This window comes from Thalassophryne amazonica, chromosome 14 (assembly GCF_902500255.1).
Source record: "Thalassophryne amazonica chromosome 14, fThaAma1.1, whole genome shotgun sequence".
Lineage (NCBI taxonomy): Eukaryota > Metazoa > Chordata > Actinopteri > Batrachoidiformes > Batrachoididae > Thalassophryne > Thalassophryne amazonica.
The window spans coordinates 28,469,981-28,493,656 of NC_047116.1; the positions used below are offsets into that span (position 1 = coordinate 28,469,981).

A 23,676-nucleotide genomic window follows, 5' to 3' on the forward strand; every position below is an offset into this window, starting at 1 on the left:
TATTGATTTTGGTCTGGGTGATCATATACCATTTTGTAGATATAATCTATTTGTGAGACTTTCTGTCATATTTGTAGTCTGTTAATGTATAACACCCAAAAAAACAAGCAGTTTTCATCAGCCCAAGTACACCTTGGCCTCCGTGCACTGCAGGTCAGGACAGGCTGTAACAGCTGCTCAACATTTACAGATGCTGTTTTAGATGCATGTTGAAGCACGTGTTTCTTCAGACGGCACCACTGTTATTATACGTAACGGCTGGATTCCAAGTGATTCACGTGAAATAATATGGTCAGCATTATTATGCAGTTAAACATAATGGGATTAAATTCAGTAAACTTAATATAAATCTTTCTACAAATTCCTGTGATACAACACATTTGAAAATATTTTTGTGTTCGGCTTGACATTACCTATCATAACCTTGTCCATTTTTTCAGAAGGCAAGGTATTAATTCTTTGTCTAGTATATTTTAGCTGACTGATTTTTATTTTAGGTGTACAGTCCGTGACAACACCAATGACATCTGCCACACTTGTTCAGGAATAAACTGATTAACAACCTGATTAAATGCATCATAATTTTAATATAAATGGCTGGAGACTCTCTAAAGGAATCATGCAATTAAAGTGTTAAAAGGTGGCTACACAATTAACTTATTTGCATGTTTTTTAAAATAAATATTAGATGTTTGTCAGTGACCAATCATTAATAAAATTATTGTATAAAGCTTATTTAAAATATAACCCCATTTTCTGAGAAATTACACAAGAACACTGGCAGAAATGTACCATTTTTCCATCTAAAACAAATTAGGAATTTTTAAAGGTGAAAAATTACCACCTATAAGCAACAGTTTTGGTTATCGTCATTCAAAGTTCCTTGAAATGGAGCAATATCTCCACCTGGTGGACATTACCATTAATGCAGGTACAATAAAATTTCACCATAGCTGATTTAATTCAATATTTAGCAGCTTTACATTATTAGTAAAGGTTCATAGTATATTACATATACTAAAACCAGGGATAGACCGATATTGGCCGATTATCGGTCTATCCCTACAGAGTACCCAGAGGGATTATTGGCTGATGCAGAATTATTGCCCAGCCTATTATCGGTCTGTCCCTACTAAAATGCACCACGTGTGTGTGTGTGTGTGTGTGTAATATATATAAACACACACACACACTGCTTGCGTGCATGCATACGTATACTTTTTGAAAGTAAACCTCTCCCAACCTTTGCAGTATGTTGTCATTTCGTGTTTGCAGTAAAACTGCTTTACTGTCCTCTGTCTAATTCCACACAGACAGAGTGGGGTTGGATGGGGTATGAGATTTTTTGTCAGATATCACAGGTAATATTTGCACTAGTCATTGCTGTTCTATCAGCAGAGGAATGCACTTTCTGCGTGTACTTCACTTATGCGTGTTTATGTCTGGCTTGACGTAGATCATTGAGTTGTGGGTGGTGGAATTCTTGTTTTTGTGTGTTTTCAGATGATGGCGAGATGCTGTCACAGCATTTAAATGAGAATTTTGATTCAGGCAGAATGAAGAGTTTTTGTCAGCCTCCACTCATCGCGGATGATTAGAGTAAAATGTCTACCCATCTTGACTGGAGATCGCCACAAGCTCCACATAACATGCCCGATGATTGAAGGTCGCAATATTTCGAATTCTAATGGGTTGCTAGATGAATTGGCTGAAATAGACTGCAGAATCTCCCTGCTTCCTCCTCATACCCCCCTTGCCTTGTCCTCTGTGAAAGGAACCACTGGGAATGGCAAGGCCCGATCATCATAGAATTATTGGATGGTGATTCTAAACCCTTCAAAGAGGAGTTGCTATGGAGATCTCGTTCCAAACTGTGAAATGATTCACCTTTGAAAGGCTGGAGGGCCTGAAAGCTGAACACATCATTGTTCAGGTGGCGGTTGGTTAGGAAATTGCTGGTGCCTGTGCAATCAGCAGCACTATAGTAGTTAAGGATCTAAAAACGTTTGTTCTCTGAATGATGTGGGACAACAGTAGCGTGCATATGACTGTTTCTTTCAATCAAGGCTCTCACACGCTCCTCACTTTAACAAAATAAATGGAATGACAGAGGTTAAGATAACGAGAAGGAATTAACACTGTTGTTTCTGTTACAGTTTATAAAAGCCGGACTATCTCTACTGCATTCTATTTTCAGCTCCTCAGATAGCGAGCCTGAATAGGTTTGTATGCATGATGATATTAGTTCTGTACCTCAGTCAAGAGCGGATACTTTTTCACCCACATCTGTTTGTTTGTGAGCAGGACTGCACAAAAACAATGATCTGATTGAAAGTTGGTGACAGCGTAGGCCTCAACCAGAGGAATAATGCATCCAGTCTTCATCAGACAAATAAAACATATGGGCCCTATCTTGAAACTTTTGGGCATACAGTCTTCTTTGCATAGAGCAAATCCATATAGGGGTATGCCCAATGAATTTGTGCTATTTACAGGACGTCTAATCTGAACACAAAGTTGGGTACGAGGGTCAAAGGAGTTGGATATATCCTCTGTATTAGTCATGAGCATGTTTTTGGCTATAATGTGAAATAAACCAACCAGAGTGTCATCTGTCTTTCCCTTTGAGCCAGAGTGTACCAGCTGTGCAGCAGTTTTCTGGTTTGTTCACAGACCTGCAACAACCTGCTAGTGTGCCAACAGCTACCAAAGCTCCCTGAGGTGAAGCACCAAAGCAGTAAGTGTTTGCTTTTATTTTGTTGAATAGGTGTTTTCAGTTCAATTACATTGTGTGTACAAGCAGGATGTACAGTACATGCGTCATGAACCTGCTTCTGTAAAGTGTGTTTGAGTTTCCTGCTCCAAGCCTCATTCTCTGTTGCTTAAAAAATGAAACCACCAATGAAGGGTAAATCCTGCAGATCCTTGTATGGCCACTTGAGGCTGGCTCAAAAAAAGGACTCAATTATCATGAAGTGCATGTTTAAATCCCCTGTTATAACAGAAATAAATGTTTTCAGCTTGGTACAAACCATAAATAAAATAGAAATTGCAGTTAGCAATGTCCCAGTATCCCATTCATGACAACTGTTTGGAGGATGAATTTATATATAACTTACCAATTTAAGCTATTTTGAGCCATAAAGCTGGAAATAATTTGGGATGTAGTCTCTATGAGTGATAACTGTGCGCAAGTGACAGGAGTACTGACTGCAGGGCCCTGCTAGCAGGGGCTGCTAGTTGCTGTGGGCTCCACAATGTTTTTTATGCGCATTTTATTCCAAGTATCTGAAATAATATGGTTTGCTGTGCAGAGCTAAACGTACTAACCGCACCATCTAAAACTTGGTGCTCCAGTATTCAAATGACAGAATTTTAGAATTACCAATAATTGGCAGGTATTGGTAGCTTGGTGAAATTAGATCCACTGATGGTGCAACAGTTACTGAGGCAATATGCAAGCCAGGCTTTGTTAAGCCTCATTTCCACATTGTGGTCCGGGTCGGTACGGCATGATACGGAACGCTATTTTGTGCATTCCCACATCAGATTTAAGGACAGGTACCAAAATAACTGACACGTACCATAACCACTTTTTTTGGCACCCTTCACTTGGGGCACCAAATAATGGAACAAAAATGGTAACAAAAAGGAGGAGCATTGAGAAAATTGAGAAAGTATAAAGTCTTAATCTATCTGTTGCATCGTTTCAACAATATTCATCATCACAGCCTGATGACAACTGTTGTCCACATAAGACGCGCTTGTTTGGAAGACGACGTCTGGAAATAGTTTAATTCTTAATTGGAAATTACTAAATAAAAGCAGCTTGGGACTTAAAATTAAGTTCCCTGTGGGGCCTGGGCAGAGGTATGCTATACCGAGTGGCTTTTTTTCCCCTCTTTCAATTTATATTTGACAGTGTGCTCTACATGTGAGAACACATTATGAGATCCTAATCACTACCACTACTAAACACCATCAAATTCTGTGTTTTCACTTTTCTTCTATTTTCAAAGATAGGATCATATAGAAAACATAGAACACAAATGTTTCAACCTCTGCTTTTAGCAACCAATTCATTCACCATAACTGACATAAGCAAGGAAACGAGGCTGAGCTTGCCCTGAGCTCTGTTACAGAAGGCAAAGTACCACAAATTGCTGTCAGTTTCATGTATCTTAAAACGAATGCCAAGAACATATTTCCTGAATGAACATAAATACCCTTTTGTGCGCTGCTAGTGTTTTTATCGTAGGAAGACTGTGCTTTTCCTGACAGACTCATAAAATAGCTTTTACTGCTCTGAATACCAGAAGAATTGCAGCACTGAGTTTGCATGAACATGTAAAAGCAGCACGCGGAATGCGAGTACTTTAGATGTGCTCTCACCCGTCTTGCATGTGAAACATGCGCAGGAAGTTAGGAGTTGATGAATACTGTAATTTAGCTGAATTATGTTGACCACATATCCTCACAGGTATCAGCATCAGAGGAAGCACCTCAGTCAGTATTGATCTTCTACCTGAAAGAAAAGAGCACATATGATAGTTTAAGCCAGCTCAGGGATAAACGTCTGGAAACCAAATTTAACTGGCTCTTCAGGTGTCACTATTTTGGAATCCCTGAATTATTTCTTTAATTGGCTTTACAGTCGGTTTAAGTCGGCTCATGGCGCTGCATCAGCTGAGAAGACTGTCTGTTAGGCCTCAAATTACTCCACCTGCCAGGTTCAGGAAAAATCATTTTGTCTGTACCAAAATAAGCCAAATTATTGGTATTGGGCAATTCTACGACAGTGATAGACTGAATTGGCTTTAATTTCAATTTATTTATCATAACAAAGTTGCCTCAAGGTGTTTCTCAAAAGTAAGGCTAACCTTATCAACCCCTAGTAACCCTTATAAAACCCTGTGCGGTTGCACACAGGCAACAGTGGTAAGGAAAAACTCCCTCTGATATTGAGGAAGAAAACCTCAAGCAGACCAGACTCAAAGGGGTGACCCTCTGCTTAGGCCATTCTACCAAAAAGGTTTACAATACAGAATGCAAACACAACAACAATTGACAACAATTGAGTCCATGCAGGTGTCCAGTCCACCGTCAGGTGGATCCGGGGGGATCATCGAGCCACTCGTTGGATCTGTTCCTACAGCAGAGTCCATCCCACATCCGCCACAGAAATCATCCAATCCAGCACGTGGACCCAGCCGCATCTCAGACAGAGAGAAAAAAAATTGGCCTTACATAGACCAATACATTTCCAAGTTACAATGTGAATCCTTAAAGGAGAACTATCGCAGTTTACAACCTAGGCTCTATTGTTAGATGTTTTGGGGGATTATGCTTTCACTCCGGACAAAAAACAAGTTAATTGGGGCATTATTGATTTAGAATGTACGTAAACACTGTGACTGGCTAGGCAGCTAAAAATGTGTCTGCACAGGGTCGACTAAACACACTCACAGTAAACCCTCTGTTTTCACCATTGAATAGGTGAAAAAGGTCATTAGAAGTGTCTGGTAGCACAGAGTGAATGTAGGCGTATTTACTTCATTAAATGTTTTAAAGTAACCGATTATACAGTTAGCCGCTTACCTTAACGTTATAGCTGTTAGCCAGCGTTGGCTAACAGCTGCGGAGTGATTGCAAGCTGACTGCCAATGAGGAGTTTGTTCAAGTCGCAGTGGTGGTTACTGAGAGCGTGTTTGAGCTTGTCCTGTGCTGTAACATTAGTTAGCCGGTTAGCTTGTGATGGTGTTTTGCGTCTAAATCAACGATGTGGCGATTAATTTCATGTTTGTCCCCAATAAGTGAAAAGATTACCCCCCCCCAAAAAAAATCTAAAAATACAGCCTAGGTCATAAAGTTCCCCTTTCACGAAGAAAATAAATTATTGTCTCATTGTTTTGTGTGTTTGAAACTCATTTTCTGTTTACCCATTTATTTATCTATTCATTCATTCATTCATTCATATCAAGCTCGTCCTGTCTAGTCTCGGTTCTGCTTTCATTCAGCACCTCTCTGATTGGCTGTCTAAGAAGTCACATGGTTACAACAGTATTCTAAACAAAACATGCGTGGAAGCCAGACTTAATTCATACTTGTGTGATGGTGGGCTTGTCTGTCTCCATGATCTATTACACATAAATGTAACTGATGACTTGGCATATGGATTATGACTTGTTTAAATGTAAAAGAACACATTTGGGTTGTTTCTGTGAGGATACGATGATCGTCTGTGGGGAACCGACGCCTCACAGGTAACATGTTACAAATGATTTGCTTCCAAGTACACATTGCACTGGGCATTTGCGAAGACCAACAGAGTCTCAGCTGTGATTCAGAAGGCCTTTATTTTTCTAGATCAGACCACTGCTGGAGTATCGTGTGCCGGTTTGGAGCCCCCATTTGTTGAAGGATGTTAAAGGCTTGAAATTTGTACAGAGGTGAGCCACAAAAATTCTTCCATGTCTTGGTACATCAGCTATACAGAGATGTTAAATCAGCTTTATGTGCCCTCACAAGTGAGAAGATGTGAATAGGGTGAGTGTATACAGACATATAAAATAGTTACAGACAAGGAAGCATGAATACAGATATGTTTTTTCATAATTCAAGGTGAATGAGTACTGAGAGGTCATCTCTTAATAATCTTCAAGCCCAGACAGAGGATCAACATCAGGAGCTTTCTTATTCACATGGAGTAGTGAACACCTCCTGATGTGGTCCTCAGCAGAGGCTCATCTAGACAATATGGGAAGCTCTGGCTATTGCTACAAAAACATACCAAACAGACTAGTAGGTCTGACTTAAGTGCCTGCTACTGAACTCATCTGAACATGTCAACTGTGTGCAACTCCAGGTTGCTATTTAGAGGGTGCATGATCACAGTGCAAACTAAGGTGCTGGGAGGAAAGAGGCTAATAAATACTTGCTTAATTAGTCATAGTCATCTTTTTGGCATAAGATAAATAAACCAGTGTCATCTGTCATCCCCTTAAAGAGCCAACATCCTCCAGTAACCTGACACACTGCTCTTTAGAAAGCCAATTCAAGTGAGAAGTTTTCTGGCAAGTTATGGGCTCAGCACCACTACGTCAGTGCACCAGAAAGTGCCGGAGGTGACACAGTTGGGTGAGTTTTGTCTGTTTCCATCATGTTTACTTTAATTGTTTAGTAGATGTTTTCAATTCAGTTTTGTTGGGGTACACAAACGGAGTGTACATACCTGGTGAACCCTCTTATGTAAGTTTTATCTGAATATTGCACCATCAGGGTGGTGGCCAAGTGCTGTGCAGAGGTTCCTGCTTCAAAGCCCACCCATACTAATTCATGTAATGTGGAGCTGCGTTAGGAAGGGCATCTGGTGTAAAACTGACAGCACGTACTTTAAAAAAAAAAAGTAAGACATTTCAGTCAAGTTTAGACTAGGGTCCCCCATTTTTCAAATTTTCATAGACACAGGTTTGTGCGTAAACTGTGCGTACAATCATGAGTATGCAAAGTGTGGAATTTACGAACTTGTACTTAGGAATGTGTGTAAATATACACACAGCTCTGACATGAGTATACACAGTATCTAGTGGTAGAACATAGAAATTATAGCTAGAAAGAATTGCTGCTATCACAGTATGCAACCTCATCCACATACAGTAGATTCTTTATTCCAAATAAATAAACCAAAATAATTTAACAGAACTCAAACATTTAAGTTAAATGAACTTTAAATTAATAACTCCATAAATACACTCTTTGTTAAATCGCTAAGACAGACTAGGATGAGGAGTATCACTTGCATTGCGACGGGGTATCAGCTTCAACATTTTGGTGAGGTGGCGCATTTCTCCGTGCATAATCCAGCATGTAGGTGCCTGAGTGTTGAGGACCCCAGTGGCTGGAGAAGGCCAATGGGACACCCATGTTTCACCTGGTGGCAGCAGATAGGTGGTTATTTAAGAGATGTGGAAATTGACTCGTCTGCCTGGGTGGCTGCCATCCAGGACCCAAGGTGGTTTCATGGTGTCATGGATGCGGCAAAGCGCCAACGCATGATCCCAAACTTACCGTTAAATCACTCAATAATAGTTTTGTAAAAAGTTAAGTTCTTTCAGCTTCACTCCAGTAGATTTGATATTGACCTATACTCGTAGTGTTGATTTGGCACAAATTTACACTGGGGTGCCTTTCCTGACACAACCCCACATTACACGGAGAACAGGCACAAGTGGTCTTGAACAAGGAACTTTCTGTTTTGGAAGCAAGCACACTAACCAGTCATCCACCACGTTCGTTTTCTTTTGTAGTGCTTTAAATTAAACTTAAGCCAAACACTGATTTATGAAACGCAGAATCATGTTGCTCAATACTTAAAAACTTTATGACAATTCATCGCTTTGGTTACATTGGTTACAGATAACGTAAAACAAAATGTCCTCTTTGCATTAGGCTCGTTACTGCCACCTTCTGCTCGGGAGTGTAGATTAAAGATAAAATCTGTCAAATAAACTCAGATCTCTACTGTTCAAAGCACTTGGCAGGTTCATTGCAGTTTTGATACAAAGCTCCTGAACTCCAGTCTTCCTAAAAAGAATTCTTCATATAATCTTTCTTGATCATATTTAGTATAATTTGTGACTGTATGCTTAACATTCTCCTCGGCACATAAATCACTTGGATGCTTTCCTGTTAGGTATAGTCCTCACCACACACTGTATTAGTAAAGTGAAAATATACTTTTAAGCAGGGCTTACTTAATCCTTAAGAGTTCAGGTTAATCAAAATGAAAATGATCAGTTTATTAAACTCAAAAGGAAGAAAAAGTGACAGGAACTCAAAATATTTGTTAGTAGATGTTTGACTGATTTTATTTATTTTTAATTATGTTTACCATACTTAATCTAATTATTTTTTACATTTGGGTTTACAGTGTGTTTTCCTGATGACCTGTACATATGATGGTGGTGATTTGAACATGATCTTGGGTAAGGGAGTGTTTAATTCATAAAGTAGATCCGAGTTCACAAAGGGAGCTTGAAGAATTGGGAGTAGGATGTGATAGAGAGGCAGGCAACAGCTCAGACATAAAAACAGCACAGAGTTAGACATTACCATTTTAACACCATTCTAACATCTATTTAACATCCTCGTCAACAGGAGAGACCTCTACTCGGCTAACACTACCAGATTTAGAGTGTGATGAGTCTGAAGCCTTCACCGTGGGTGATGTGACCAATAAAAGTGAGAGTTAAGCCAGTGATGCACTACAGCTAAATATAAGTTGGAACAGATGTATCATCATTTTGGATTTAAAATACTCTGGAATCATTTCTCAGTGGGCTTTATACCTCTTTTACCCAAGATCCCAGATCTGATATAGATCCGCAGGTTGGTTTGGCACACGTTTTACACCGGATACTCTTCCTGACACAACTACAGATGTACATGGAGACTGGGGTAAATGTAATCTTGAACCATGAACCTTCTATTTTTGAAGTAAGCGTACTATCTGGAACATAAGTCCTGTGGCCCACTGACCTCTTCATTGCATTTGGAACACACTGTCATCCTGCATTCTGGGGCAGTGCACAGTACTAAAGCGCATCATTTTGTGTTGTGAGAGAATGTTAGCTATGACATTTTGGACGTATGGCGTGCTTCTTTGAGCATGATCCAGCACACAGGTGAGTTGAGGATCACAACAGTTGGAGAAGGCCAAGGAGATGCTTATATTTCATCTGGCTGCAACAGACATATCACTGTCAAGAGGTGAGGATGGATCCATTGTCTACCTCGGTGGTTGCCATTCAGGACCAGGGGTGGTTCCATAGTATGGTGGATGCAGTGATGCATGGCACCAGTGCACATTCCCAGACTTTGGATTCTCTTGGAAGGTACTTTAGGCTTTACAAGGTCTACCTGATATGAAGATGCTTGGCCAGTTAGAATTTTATATATTAACAATGGAACTATGAAATCTCACCTCACATGAAATGGAAGCCGATGAGGTGAAGCTAAAATGGGGGTAATGTGGTCAAATTTTCTTCCCTTAGTGCAAGTTCTTGATGCAGCATTCTGAACCAACGAACCCGGTACCAACCACGGACAGAAAAGGCCACATCTTCACACTGCTATAATGAATCAGCGGGACATCAAAATGTCTTATTTGAATGTTCAAGCATGTAAACTGCAAGAAAAATCAAATGTTAGTTTTTTCCCATTTAAGAGGATATGATCAACTTTATTTATCCTGAAGGAAATTATGAAACAGTTAAATTAAACAATTATTAAATTAAACAATTATCAAGGTATAAACTTAATTTTCAAGTTGATGTCATTATATCCACCAAGGATGTAATAAAATCATCTGCATTTATTATTTTGTCTGCCTGTCTTTTAGCAGGATTACTTCAAAACTACTGCATGGATTTTGATGAAATTTTCCACCACAGATAGATATTAGGCCATGGAAGACTCCACTAAATTTTGGAGGCGAGTTTCACTTCATATAGGCTTTGAAGGATTAGCAGGATTACGTCAAAACTACTGCACGGATTTTGACGATATTTTCAACACAGATACATATTAGGCTATGATTACCTCCAAATCACCATGATCACTAGATCACCTCCAAAATTTGGCACACATTTTACAGTGGATTTAAAGTACTCAATGGAAACGATGGATCCATCCTCACCTCTTGATAGTGACATACTCGTATGTCTGTTGCAGCCAGATGAAATATGAGCATCTCCTTGGCCTTCTTCAACTGTTATGATCCTCAACAAAGCTGTGTGCTGGATCACCTCCAAATTTTAAAAAAGAAGAAATTTTCCACAATGGGCCCCTTTAATGATATTTGCCATCTCATTCCATGGTCCATAAACGATCAGTGTGTGGGCCTTATCTGGCCCATGCGCCACCAGTTGGTGACTGCAGGTTGAGTCTCTGGAGCCCTTTCTTAAATAAAGCCACCTGTTCATATAAAATGCCACAGTAAAATTTTATTTGTGGCACAGACCTGACTCCTGAAACGTTTTCCTCTTTGTTTTTTCATGGCCTTACATGCGGCTTTGTGTGGCGCCGTGGCCTCATATGAGCTGTCTTCAGAGCCCAACCCAGACCTGGTGGTTAAGGGGCTAATTGTGGTGATTTCCCCCCTCAGATTTCTCTCTTTCACCTCACGCATTTGTTCCCCGGCTCGAAGCCCTGAATGGGGCTGCAGTGAAGAAGATGTGAGTGTTAAATTAGGCGAAATTAATTAAAGCAAATTACTTTGGAATATGTAGCATTCAGAGGAGAGTGTCAGCTGATGACTAAATAGTGAGCGATCAGCTGCTGTGCTCTTTGAAAGCTTCTTTTAAATTTTGATTTATCATCTTTGCATAACAATCATGATTACTTGCTTAAGAACATAGGAAATGCATTGCAGAATGATTGAGTCCATTATCTATTTAAACATAAATTCTTAAAAATGACCAACTTAACATAGTCATTGCCCGCAGTCATAAACAATGATTTATATGATGCATGAGTGCTTTATTAATGACAGCTTTTTCAAACCTCTTCACTCCTAATCATTATGCACCACATCGAACATTGGGCTCATATGAATTTTGTATTTGCACAGTGCACCATATCTGTGCATCCTAATCTTTTGTAATGTATGTATGTTCTTGCAGTTAACAAAGTGATTACATTGCATTATATTTCACACAGATCTTGCAGACACAATAGCAAATTTTCATTCCAATCAGTGCTGAACAGGGAGCTGCTAAATTGGAGCAGCAAAACAATAATTCCACTGATTAGCCCCTTTCTGTGCGGCGTAAGTGAACTGTTTATACTGTGGAGTACCTCTGCAAGAGGAGGGAACCAAAACAGCCTGATTAGGCAAAGAGTAATTGGATAAGTTCATTTCACTATGAGGACAACTCACAGGGTGACAGTTTGCACAAAAGTCTGCAGCTTCTGTTGACTGAGAAACGCCTTTACTGCTGTACGTTTGGATTTCATCTGTCTCATCCAGCATGTATGGTGGTATTTAATTAGCTCTGATGAATGATGAGCCTTGTGGTTTAGTTTTGTTCAGCATGTGAACATGTGCGCAACAGTGCAAAAAATCTTTTAATCTCAGATCATTTTCTGTAGAAATGTTTTTTTTTAAATATATTTTTCATTTTTTTTATAAACATGTTGGTAGAAGACCAAGTTAAATTTGTTTTAAACATTTATCTATTTTTAAAGTCATTTTTAAAAAATGTAACAAACTCATGAGTTGTTACACAGAGACAACAAGCTGATGCTAATGAGCAACGAATAATTAATGTGTCAACCTTTCATATAAAACGTTGACAGTTTAGGCTTCTTAAAAGTTTTAATGTGAGGTTTCTGCACACAAAATGCTTTATTTCAGTGGTTCTGAAACTGGACTGTGGCCTCTACCTATCAGACATGAAGGTAAAAAAAAAAGAAGTCAATTCCATCAAATTTCTTATCAAAACCTTTGTCTAAATATTGTGCAGCAAGCTTTAAACAAGCTTCAGCATGCTTTTTCCTTCAGCAATGGAGTTTTGCGTGGTGAGTGTGTACACAGGCCATGGCGGTTGAGTGCATGACGTATTGTTTCTTTGAAACAGTTTGTACCTGTTAATCCCATGTCTTTCTTATATGAAAACTCTTCTGATAATTCTTTTTACTCCTGTCAGAATTCTTGCAGGGAGCACCTGGTCGTGGCCGGTTTATGGTGAAATGATGTTCTTTCCACTCTGGATTATGGCCCCAACAGTCCTCACTGGAACATTCCAGACATTTAGAAATGATTCTATAACCAAAGCCATCAGTATGTTTTGCAACAATAAAAGTGTGAAGATCTTGAAAGAACTCTTTCTTTTACCCATCACGAGGTGTTTCTTGTGTGACACCTTTTTATAGGCCATCAGTTGGAACTGAACCACCTGATATTAATTTGCACTGATGAGGAGCAGGATTGCTTCTATTTACTGATAGATTTCAGCTGGTGTTCTTGGGTTTCCAATGGCTTTTTGTACCTCTCTTTCTTCAAGTGTTCAATACACTTTCCCTGTGTCATTCATATTATTATACAATTTATGGACATCTATGGTTTGATTTCTTTTATGTGTAGATTACTTGGGTTGTTACCAACATCCTTGCTTACATATAAAGCGCCTTGGGGCAAACTGTTTGTTGTGATTTGGCGCTATATAAAAAAATTGATTGATTGATTGATTGATTGATCTGGTTAAATTTCATGTCAACAGCAGCTTCAGAAATATATCTACTGAGAAAATGGTGACGTGTTCAATACTTATTTTACCAGCTGAGCAATCATTTCTATGAATGTGTAGGATCTGGATTAAACATTATGTCCGTTGGAACAAAATATGTTTGTTTTAGTTTTTTTGCAGTTTTCTGCATGGATAGAAAACATATCACAAGAGGAATATTGACACATTTACTTTGGTGGCGATTTGCCTGTTTAGTTAATTTGCCTAACTGTTACATTAAAACAAAAGTTAAGGACAGCCTGTTATGATTTCATCAATAAAATAGAATATGGAGTATAGCTTCCAAAATTTTAAAGGGTATACATTTGCCTATGCTGTCCAAACTACACAAATCTGATTGAAGGAGGGAGTACCGATTCACATCTTTTTTTTGTGTGTATTCATGCAGTCGTTTTTGAGTTATGCAAGTCAACACATATCTAGTTTGAGCTACTGCAGGTGTTTTGCCAAGTCTCTGCTGTAGAAAACTGAGGCAGTGACTTATATTAGTCCTCGTCTAGTATCCAGCTTCTCTTCGGTCTTGACTGTTCTATGGTATCCAGGTCTGCAGAGTTCTTTCTGCATGGATCTCAATATGCCTTTACTGAAAATGCTACACACAGCTATGAAACATCAATATTTTCAACATGAGTCACTGCCAGGAACTGGTGGCGGTGTGACAGTGCAGTGATAAGAAGTGTTGGATCAGTTCAGTGACGTAGTAATTATCAAGCCAGGCCTTAACTGTCATTTCACCATAAACCCGGCCACGACCAGGGTGCTCCTCACAAGATTTCTGTCCAACGTGCAGCGGCAACGCTTCACATAGACTGCTGAAAACACTCAATGTCCACATTCCAAATGTTGCAACACTTGAAAGTAAGAAGTCATGATTCACTTCTCTGTTGGATGAAATGCCATTCCTGTTTTATCACCTTATGAAACTTGGTGTTAAGTTCCTGTTGGTGCTTTTGCATTTTAAATTGCCAATGAAAAACCCAAATCAGGTGTCTCGAAACATTTAAAGATTTGAAGAATTGGGTTTAGCTCTACAGGGTTGTAACCCCCACAGTTTTATTCACCAAATTACTGATGATGTCAGACCAAACAAGGTTGTAAATTACCTTACTGACATAATAGATAATAAAACAATATGGTAGACTGGCAGAATGTCCAGGGTGTTCCCCAGTGACTGCTGAGATAAGCTCCAGGTCTCCAGTGACCCTTAATTGGAATAAGCGACTATAGCAAAGGAATGAATGATAAGAATGCTAATGTCCTGGGTAACAAATATACTCTGTGTCCCATAGACTAACCTAACCGAACGAACATATAACCTTTCCACCATAGAATGTTGACCTACCTGTGAACTTTCTCCTTCTTACCTGGCACAAAGCAGTGTTATCATACTAGATCTTGGGTCGTATCTTGCCTGCAGGTTTCCAGTTTGAAGACCCTGATTTAGCTCTCTCCAGTGGTTTATTTGTAACAAGTTTGTGAACAAAACACTTCTTCCTGCTTTAAAGCTCCAGCAGCTTTGTTTAAAATGTGTGACTGCTGATGTTTCACAAACTTTAATGATGCATCACACAAAAATAGATAATAAATACATAAAGAAGTGTTGCTTCCATTCAACAATATCCTAATTTCTTATGAAGTGGGGGGGGGGGGGGGGTATTGCCATCAGCATGTCCGTTTTTTGCACAATATCTCAAGCGTTGACCAGTTTCATACTTGGCATTAGGGTGTACTTGGGTGATCCCCCCAACCCCAGTCGATTATGATGACCTTGAGGTCAATTTCAAGGTCACAGCGAGATAGTCGAGATATTGTCATCGCCACCCTTGTTAAAACGATATCTGAAGAACCAGTTGACCAGTTTCATTCATATTTGGCATAAGTATGTACTGCACTGATCCCCGACACTTTGTATTACTGATTTGTGAGGACCCGGGGGGGGTGTTATGTCATCATTATGTCATCTCCTGATGACTCTTGCTATAGTTATATGTTGGTTGTTCTAGATTTGGCACTTACTCATGGAAAACAAGGATATGATAGATTTATACATAAATATATTGTTCTATTTGTAATGACTTTCTTACTGTCTCGGGGTGGGGGGGTGGGGGGTGTAATATGGATGCTAATTTTGAGTTCAAGAGATTCCTGAGAAGAGCTTTTGGCTTTATGAGGTCTCTTTATAGATGCATTTGGTGATGTTGATAACTTTGCAGGATAATGAAAGTCCCTGTCTTTAGTATCCTGGTGCTTCCTGTCTTATTGTGTGCTTGTGAGACTTTGACACTAACTAGTGACCTATGGTGACGGATAGATATTTTTCATGCTAGATATCTTTGGAGGATCTTTGGGTACCACTGGAATGACTGTGTCAAAGGAGCGGTTACTTAGGGAGAGTCAGATAAGAAAGATCACATGCATTGTGAGAATATGTTGGCTATGACATTTTGGCAGCGTCATGCATTTCTTTGTGCATGATCCAACACGCCAGTCTTTCAGTGTTGAGGACCCCAGTTGCTGGAAAAGGCTGAGAGAGGACTCCCACAATTCACCTGGCTGCAGCAGATGGATAGGGTACTTTCTGAGGTGGGGATGGGCCGGTCGTCATCTAGGACCCATGGTGCAGTGGTTGCAGCACCGTGTGGTACCAGTGCATGCACCCAGACGTGACCTGACTTGATGTTAATTTTCCCGTGTTCTCAGCAGCAGTTTACGGTCTCTCCTGTGTCAGTCTCGGAATGTGTCATTTATTTTGTCGGATAAAACGCTTGCTGATAAGAATAATTCTAAAGCCTTGTTTGATCTCCTGCTGCTCCAGGGGGCATTTGATGATGAGGATATCGCCCACGTTAAGGGCACGGTGGACCCAGTGAGGGATGCAGAAGATCATTCATGATTAGTTGTAGCTGAAGGGTGAGGAGATGATCTGCCCTGTTATTGACAAGCTGGAGAAAACGTCCATTAGAGGCGGTGACAAGAAACTCAAACCAGAATATGTGAGTCGATGTCCCAGCGTGCTGATTGCTCCCCCTCACAGTCAGACACAATTAATAACCCTCCCACACACATGGCCAGGGAGAAGGAAAAAAAACAACATATTTTTTTAATCTCTCTCCATTAGGACCCCTCCTCCTCCTCCCCCCCGACCCAACCCTGGCTCATTTTTTTCCCTCCATTCAGAGATTGAAAGTGATCAGGGGTCAGAGGTTCTCTGCTGTAGAAATCATTAATAGAGAGTTACTTATTCAGCTGCTAACCCAGACACCAGGCTAATGAAAGTGTTTCCACACGGCTCTTTTCATCTAAAGTAACACTCAAATCATGGCACAGCTCTCGCCCGTGCTCACACACCTATACGGCGGCTCAGGGAGCCGGGTTAGGGTGTGCGGCGGCTGACACGCGTGCCTATACCTTTATTGTGACTACAGTAAATGTTTGGGGTATACTTTCATAGAGGATTCCTGGGTAATATGCAGCTGGGTCCAAGGGTGGAAAAAAAAAGCAGGCCGTCACATCCTAGTGATGAGATCAAAATTCAGACGCTCCTATTGTGAAGATAATGAGGCTCGCTGGCTGACTTTAGTGGCGATCTGGTTGAAAATATGTCACGGTGCTCTTCCAGCATCAGGGCAGGACGAGCTACAGCAGGCAAGCGACGGTGTAACGCAGAATATCTGCGCTCAGGGTGAGCAGAGGGTGACCTCGCTGCAGACTGGGCCGGCAGCGGAGGTAATCTGGCCCTTTTACTCGCCCATTTTCAAGCCCTGACACACCAAAGCTCGGCCCAGTCATTACGCTAACGAGAGGGGCCATTTCACCTGCTACAGCGACCCTGTGCCTGCCTGGGTCCCTTTAGATTTTAACTCCCCCCACACCCCTGCAGCCCCACAGACAGGAGCCATTCACGCCAGGCAGGTGGCCGCTTACGCACATAATTGCTAACAATTTTAGGCAATGAATAAAAATGATCTACATTGCTTGTCAAAGGTGGCGCAACGTCTGTAAGCGAAATCTATAGAAGACGTCTTTAGATGGCGAAGAATGGTGCTTATCAAAGGCTGCGCCAATCTTGTAGATGGGAGGGATTACGTGATTGTCTCACAGCCCGGATCTGGTGTTTGACACGCTCAGCTGTGCGTATTCACGCATGTTTATGACAGAATCTATAAGCGGAACGTGTGCAGCACCGCCGCCTCTCTAAATGCAGAGTGAGGAAACAATGGTTTTATAGCGCCGTGAAGGTGCACAGTGTTTATATCCTGAGGTTTTGCCTTTACTGACTCGTTTGAAAGACTTTGAATGAAGTTCTAATTTAGTTTCCTGTAGGTTTTGTGGTGTCTCTTCCGAGCTGTAGTTATCTACTTTTATCTGCTTGGTGACAGATTTAAAGACTGAGCTTGGCAACAAGTCACTGTGTTGGGAAATACGCCTGAAGAAAACAAATGCAGCACTGTGCAAAAATCTTAGGCAGCCTTTATCTCCTTTTTTCTAAAGCAAAGATGCTGCAAAATTGACTCTTTTGAAATAACCCACATTATATATTATGTATTATACTGTATGTATTATAAAGTGTTTTTATACGTAGTTCCTTTTTTATATACTGTTATAATACAAAGTAATCTAAGCATGTTAGAAACAAAATAAAACCCTTTGTCTTGAAACAGCTTATATATTTATGAGAACATCATGTTGAACAATTCATTAATCACTGATTATTATCTCCTGTCTTTGTGTACTGGGTTGCAAACCTACAAAATAATTAGTATTTTTTAATTCACCTACCGGACTCTTGAAAAAAATATGTACAAAAATATTGATTTTGTTTTTTGCAAAGTCACATTTGGAAATTTCAAATATGGTATTTCATTGAAGAAAAAACATAAAAAATTGTGGACTTTGGGAGTTTGCAGAGATCCTCTCAAGTGCATAAAAAGATTTTTAGTTAAATAATACACTTGGTTTAATCATAACTTGCATTTATTTTGTCTTGTGTTTCTGCTAATTCCACACACACAAAAAGAATGAGATGCCTAGAGTGCTGAAGTGAATATTTATTTATTTAAACAAAATATTCCTAACCACACAAATTTAATTCTGTGTCTGCTGACCTGTGGCAAACTGATTTTATCTACTTTGTTTAAAGAAACTTTTATGTGCTTTCTGATACAGAAAATACAGTGTGTAGACAATGCAACATAGTGTTGTAGTTTTCATATTTTTACACACAGCGTGGCGACCCTGAGTGGAAAAAAGGAGAAGCTGAAATAACTTTTTAAAATAAGATTCTCAGCACAGGTCTCATTAATTGTGTTGTTAATGACATGCAAATTTCATAGAGGATGAAGGTTTTCCAGCTGCAGGAATACATCTGCATGTGTGACGCATTTTTCTTCATAATGTTATGTATTTTAGGTAATAAAGGATTGTACATGGAGGCTTAATTAAACCTGCAAATTAAATATCAATGAAAAGTGGCCATGAAAGTTTTATCAGTTTGCAAATATAATATAATCAAATATGTCAAATTGTGTTTTTACAGAAATGTGTGGAGTGTGGTTGAGAGGGGGAAAAAAGTCGCTTCTTATTCTTGAAACCAAATTTATGTACATGCACTTTGGGCATAAATGCCCTGATTTAAATCCACTTCTGTTGTCTTTTCAAGAACAATGTTTCATTGCTTTATGAATCCTCAAAATCCCTTCCCTTACAAAACAATAACAAGAAGCCGGCCCTCCAGCGGCGTTTTCGCGGCGGCAGGCATATGTGTTTGACCCCTGTGGGACCTATCTGCCTTTTATTAACACCTGCCTGTTAGAGGAGTGCTGCACGGCGGCTGCGAGCTGATGAGGGAAACCTGGAGCGGGTTCAGCCTGTGTCACTGACCGTTTGCTGTTTCCATTTCACAGATGATTAATCTCTCTGTGAAGACTTGGGCCGGCGCGGGCGGAGTGTATGCAGCTCTTCCTGCGCTCTCTCCCGCTGGCTGCTCTCTAGCTGCCTGACTAAAAGGCCTTTAGAATTCCTGTGGAGAGAGATGTGCAGAGAGTGAATGCAGCTGGCTGGGGGTCAGTGTGTGGAGCTTTTTCTGCCATTGTGTAATTGAGGCTCTGGCAGGATTTTTTCCTCAGTTCTTTCAAAAAAGGAGTATGATTGTGAAGTGCTGCAAGGGTTTGGGGAGGGAACAGGAGGTAGGGGGACTGTCACAGGGGGTGGGGGAGTTTTTATTTGAAGGGGGAGGTCAAGTTGACAGGAACAAAAAGAATGTGTTCCGCTAATTTCTGTGGGGCTGGATCAACAATAATAGGCTCAATTTCTTTATTACAAATTTTATAACTGCCTCCCTCCCATTTTCCCACCCTTTTCCGCTTCCAGATCCTGTCAAGACCCAATCTCGCCTGTGGTCTCAACCCACAAGTACCTCTGTAATGAATGTGACACACATTGCTGCAAATGCTCAATATTTTCTCCAGAAGAAACACGGAATAATTACTTCTATACCTCACTAGCGCATATTCAGCGCACTCCTGTGAGCATCCGAGGAAGAACTAATAGTTTACACTTAACGAAGCAACTTCCAATTATTTCTCTGCACCTTCCAATCTCATCCTCTCCTCATCCTTTTTATGAAACAGACCCGATGCAATATAGCAACGCTCAAAACTGTGACTCTAAGTGAGAAACCCAGAAGGCATTTTGTGACAATTTAAAAAAAGGGAAGGGGTGTGTGTGTGTGTGTGTGTGTGTGTGTGTGTGTGTGTGTGTGTGTGTGTGTGTGTGTGTGTGTGTGTGTGTGTGTGTGTGTGTGTGTGTGTGTGTGTGTGTGTGTGTGTGTGTATACACTGTCAAAGCCAGGCCACTCCTGCTCGACTGCTAGCACAGCCATTGTTCATTCTGGCATCAGGATGCCATGCATTTTAGGAAATAATTACCTCGTACCCTGCTGGGTTTATATTCTTTTTCATCTCCTTTAATGGCTTCTTGTTCGTTTTCTTTTAACCCCCAAACAGGACATAATGTGCAAATCAAGAGCCGGGGTAGTGGATAAAAGAATCATGCCTGCTACTATCATGACTGGAATGACAAGGAGGTAAGACTTTGATGTTGAATTTATTAATGCAATTAGTTTTTTGTGATGTTATCGTCTGCCATGAAAGTCAGCATTGTTCCAGGTTTGTTTTTTTATTTGTAATTTTATTTATTTGTTGCCCTGCAAAGCAGCGATAGCAGGGTATTGTTTTTACTGGTGCATGTGTGACTGTGGGCAAGATAACTCAAGAACAGCTGGATGGATTTCCTTCAAACTTGGTGGGAATATTACGTGGATAGATATCTAGAGGTGATACGATTTTGGAGTCGTGTGGCTAAAGGTCAAAGCTCAATGTCATGGAAAACATGGTCTGAGAAATGCCTTTTTTGTATATCTCAGCAACCAGTAATCCTAGATGGATGATCTGAAGGGTATATTGATCAGCAAAATATTTATGACTGATGAGTATGGATGAGATCATAATGACATCATATTATGAAGTCATACATAGTCAAAAACACCATTACAGACATGTGTGTTTACTTGTACATTTAAATTGTGGTGTGTAGAGAGTGCAAAGTATGCCTCAGCCCTCGGATGCATTTCCATTTTGGTTTTTTTTTTTTTTTGGTTTTTGTTTTGTTTTTTGGGGGTTTTTGAGCAACAAATGATCATGTAATGCTAAGTACAAGTTTTTAGTTTGTGATACGAATGACTTCAGTCTTCTACAAACTAATGACAACCTCCCATGCTGGATGTGATTGAAACACTTTATAGTTGCAGCCCATAGTGCTTCTCTACACACGTTCCAGTTTGATTTGGCTTCATTTATCTGTCTTCTCCTCAAAGGGCCACATCACTTTAGAAAGTCTGGAATCTTGACACTTGTCTCGTCTTTGTCTACCACAGATCAACATGTCGGACAAACGCTCGCTTCTGACATCAAAAGCGATGATTCACTTTAAGTTCTCAGAGAAAGATGATATCAGGAAGAAGAAGAAATGGTAAGTGCTTGGAAGCAGGGATGGAGCAGACACGCTACACTCTTTAATTATGACCAAACACTGTGTGCATCTACATTTAAATGGTAAATAAATGGACTGCATTTATATAGCGCTTTTCCATCTGCATTAGACGCTCAAAGTTCTTTACAAATGGTGCCTCATATTCACCCCAATGTGAGGGTGCTGCCGTACAAGATAATCACTACACAGTGGGAGCAACTAGGGGATTAAAGACCTTGCCCAAGGGCCCCAAGTGATTTTCCGGTCAGGCTGGGATTTGAACCGAGGATCCTCTGGTCTCAAGCCCAACACTTTAACCACTAAACCATCACCTGCCCTAAGTTTAGCCCTGATTGCAAACGTTATTGACATTTGTAGTATTAAAAGTGTCTGCATGCATGTGCACATGCACACACATTCACAAGCGCACCTATGTTTGCATGTGTGCACGCATCTGCATGTGCATGCACCATAATGCGAGAGGAGCATGTGAAAGCTGCCCACGACATGCCTCCTGGCTTTGACCTCCTGCTGGCAGAAACAGTCATATCTTTTGTAACAGGATTTGTCTGGAGGTGGCACGGAGTTTGCTCTCACTCCAAACAACATCCAGTGCAGCAAACCCACGTCCAGCCTCCAGACTCTGCACTTCATTAAGCACATACGAGCATGTGGTCTCCATTTTCCATCAAAAAATTTCTCATTTCCAAACGGTGCTGCGCAGAGAGTGAGGGCTTTCAATGACAAACAGAAAAATAAACACATGTAGATTCAAAGCAAACAACTTATTAATGTCATCTGGCGATGGCCAATAAATCATAAGGATAACGTGCTTCAGCTATTATGATGTTGAAAATTGTTCTTTCCTCAAAAATGTTTTGGCCTTCAGATGTTGTTGATGCTTTTATAAGCTTTATTGGGAGACATGAAATTCCCACAGATCGGTGTGACAACTGGAGCTTTGTATGCAGACAGTAAAACAATTACAGATTTGCCCCCCCCCCCCCCCCCCCACACACAAATATTGGATGAATGTATTTTACTCAGCATCATTTTCCCCTCATTTTGTCTATCCATCCATACTACTGCAATATCTTAAACAATGAAGAGACTTCATTTGAATTCTTCACATCTTTGGTTAAGTGAGGCGGTACTGCAGCTCAATGTCATACCTTATGTTTTGACCCTTTTTTGTTAGGTCAGAGGTCACATTGGTTGTTTTTTTTTTTTGTATTGTTTTGTTTTTTTGAGCACTCTCATTTGGGTGAAATCAAAGTACACTTTTCAATTTGCTGTTCCTTAAATAAGTTACTTTTTTTTTTATTTCTACCTTAGTCATATTAAAACACTTATTAATCAAGTGTCTGAGTGTTCTACTCACCTTTGATGATGGCTTCGTTTGTGAGAAATCTTGGTTTCAAATAGTTTAGATATGAATGAATGAGTGAAAGGTGCAGTCATCCCCAAAAAAAAATAATTCACCATACACTCAAAAAAAAAAAAAGAAGACATAATTGTATTTACATTTTACAAATTGTTTTTTGCTACTACTTTTGATACTCTTTTTCCCTCAAGCCATCAGACAACTGTACAACTCCTCACTCAGGGGGGAGGAGGAGTACAGGAAGACAGTGGACGGAATGAGAGGAACAGTAGTAGTTAGTAAACCAATAGCGAGCAGTATGTCCTGTATTTATATTGTGTTTTATATGCAAACTGTTTTTCTTTTTAGTTTCACTTTTGATGCTCTGTGTGCTGCTATACAATGCTGCTGGAACCTCAATTTCCCTGAGGGAGTCTTTCCAAGGGATTAGATAAGACTTTATTGATCTCACAGTGGAGAAATTCACGTTACGTCAGCTCTTAAGAAAAACATACAAGATCCAGTCCAATCCAGTTTATTTATAGAGCACATTTAAAAACAATAAAGTTGACCAAAGTGCTGTACAATGACATAAAATCAATCAATCAATAAATAAATAAATAAATTGGCAACAATAAAAGTTTTCAAAAACAATAAAATCATCAACCCTCAAAAGCCAGTCAAAAGCCAAAGAAAACAAGTATGTTTTAAGACGAGATTTAAAAACTAGAGGTGACTCCGCCTGCCTGATACAGAGAGGCAGGTCATTCCACAATCTGGGACCAACAACAGAAAAAGCTCTATCACCTCTACATTTGAGCTTTGTCTGAGGAACTACAAGCAAAGCTTGATCTCATGACCTAAGAGAACGTGATGAGGAATAAGACACGAGCAGGTCAGACAGATACCGTGGAGCAAGATCATTAAGACATTTAAAAACAAACAATAAAATTTTAAAATCAATACGATAGCGAACAG

General features: G+C 40.0%; 1 protein-coding gene and 1 long non-coding RNA gene across 4 annotated transcripts in view; both read left to right on the forward strand.

Annotated features, from left to right (window-relative positions):
* LOC117524207 (obg-like ATPase 1) overlaps positions 1 to 23,676 on the forward strand; it is a 171,059-nt gene that overhangs the window by 60,999 nt on the left and 86,384 nt on the right. The window lies entirely within an intron of this gene.
* On the forward strand, positions 2,535 to 21,408 carry LOC117524208. Its single transcript, XR_004564739.1, has 4 exons — positions 2,535 to 2,737; positions 16,123 to 16,300; positions 20,312 to 20,391; positions 21,241 to 21,408. It is a non-coding gene; the product is annotated as an uncharacterized LOC117524208 (long non-coding RNA).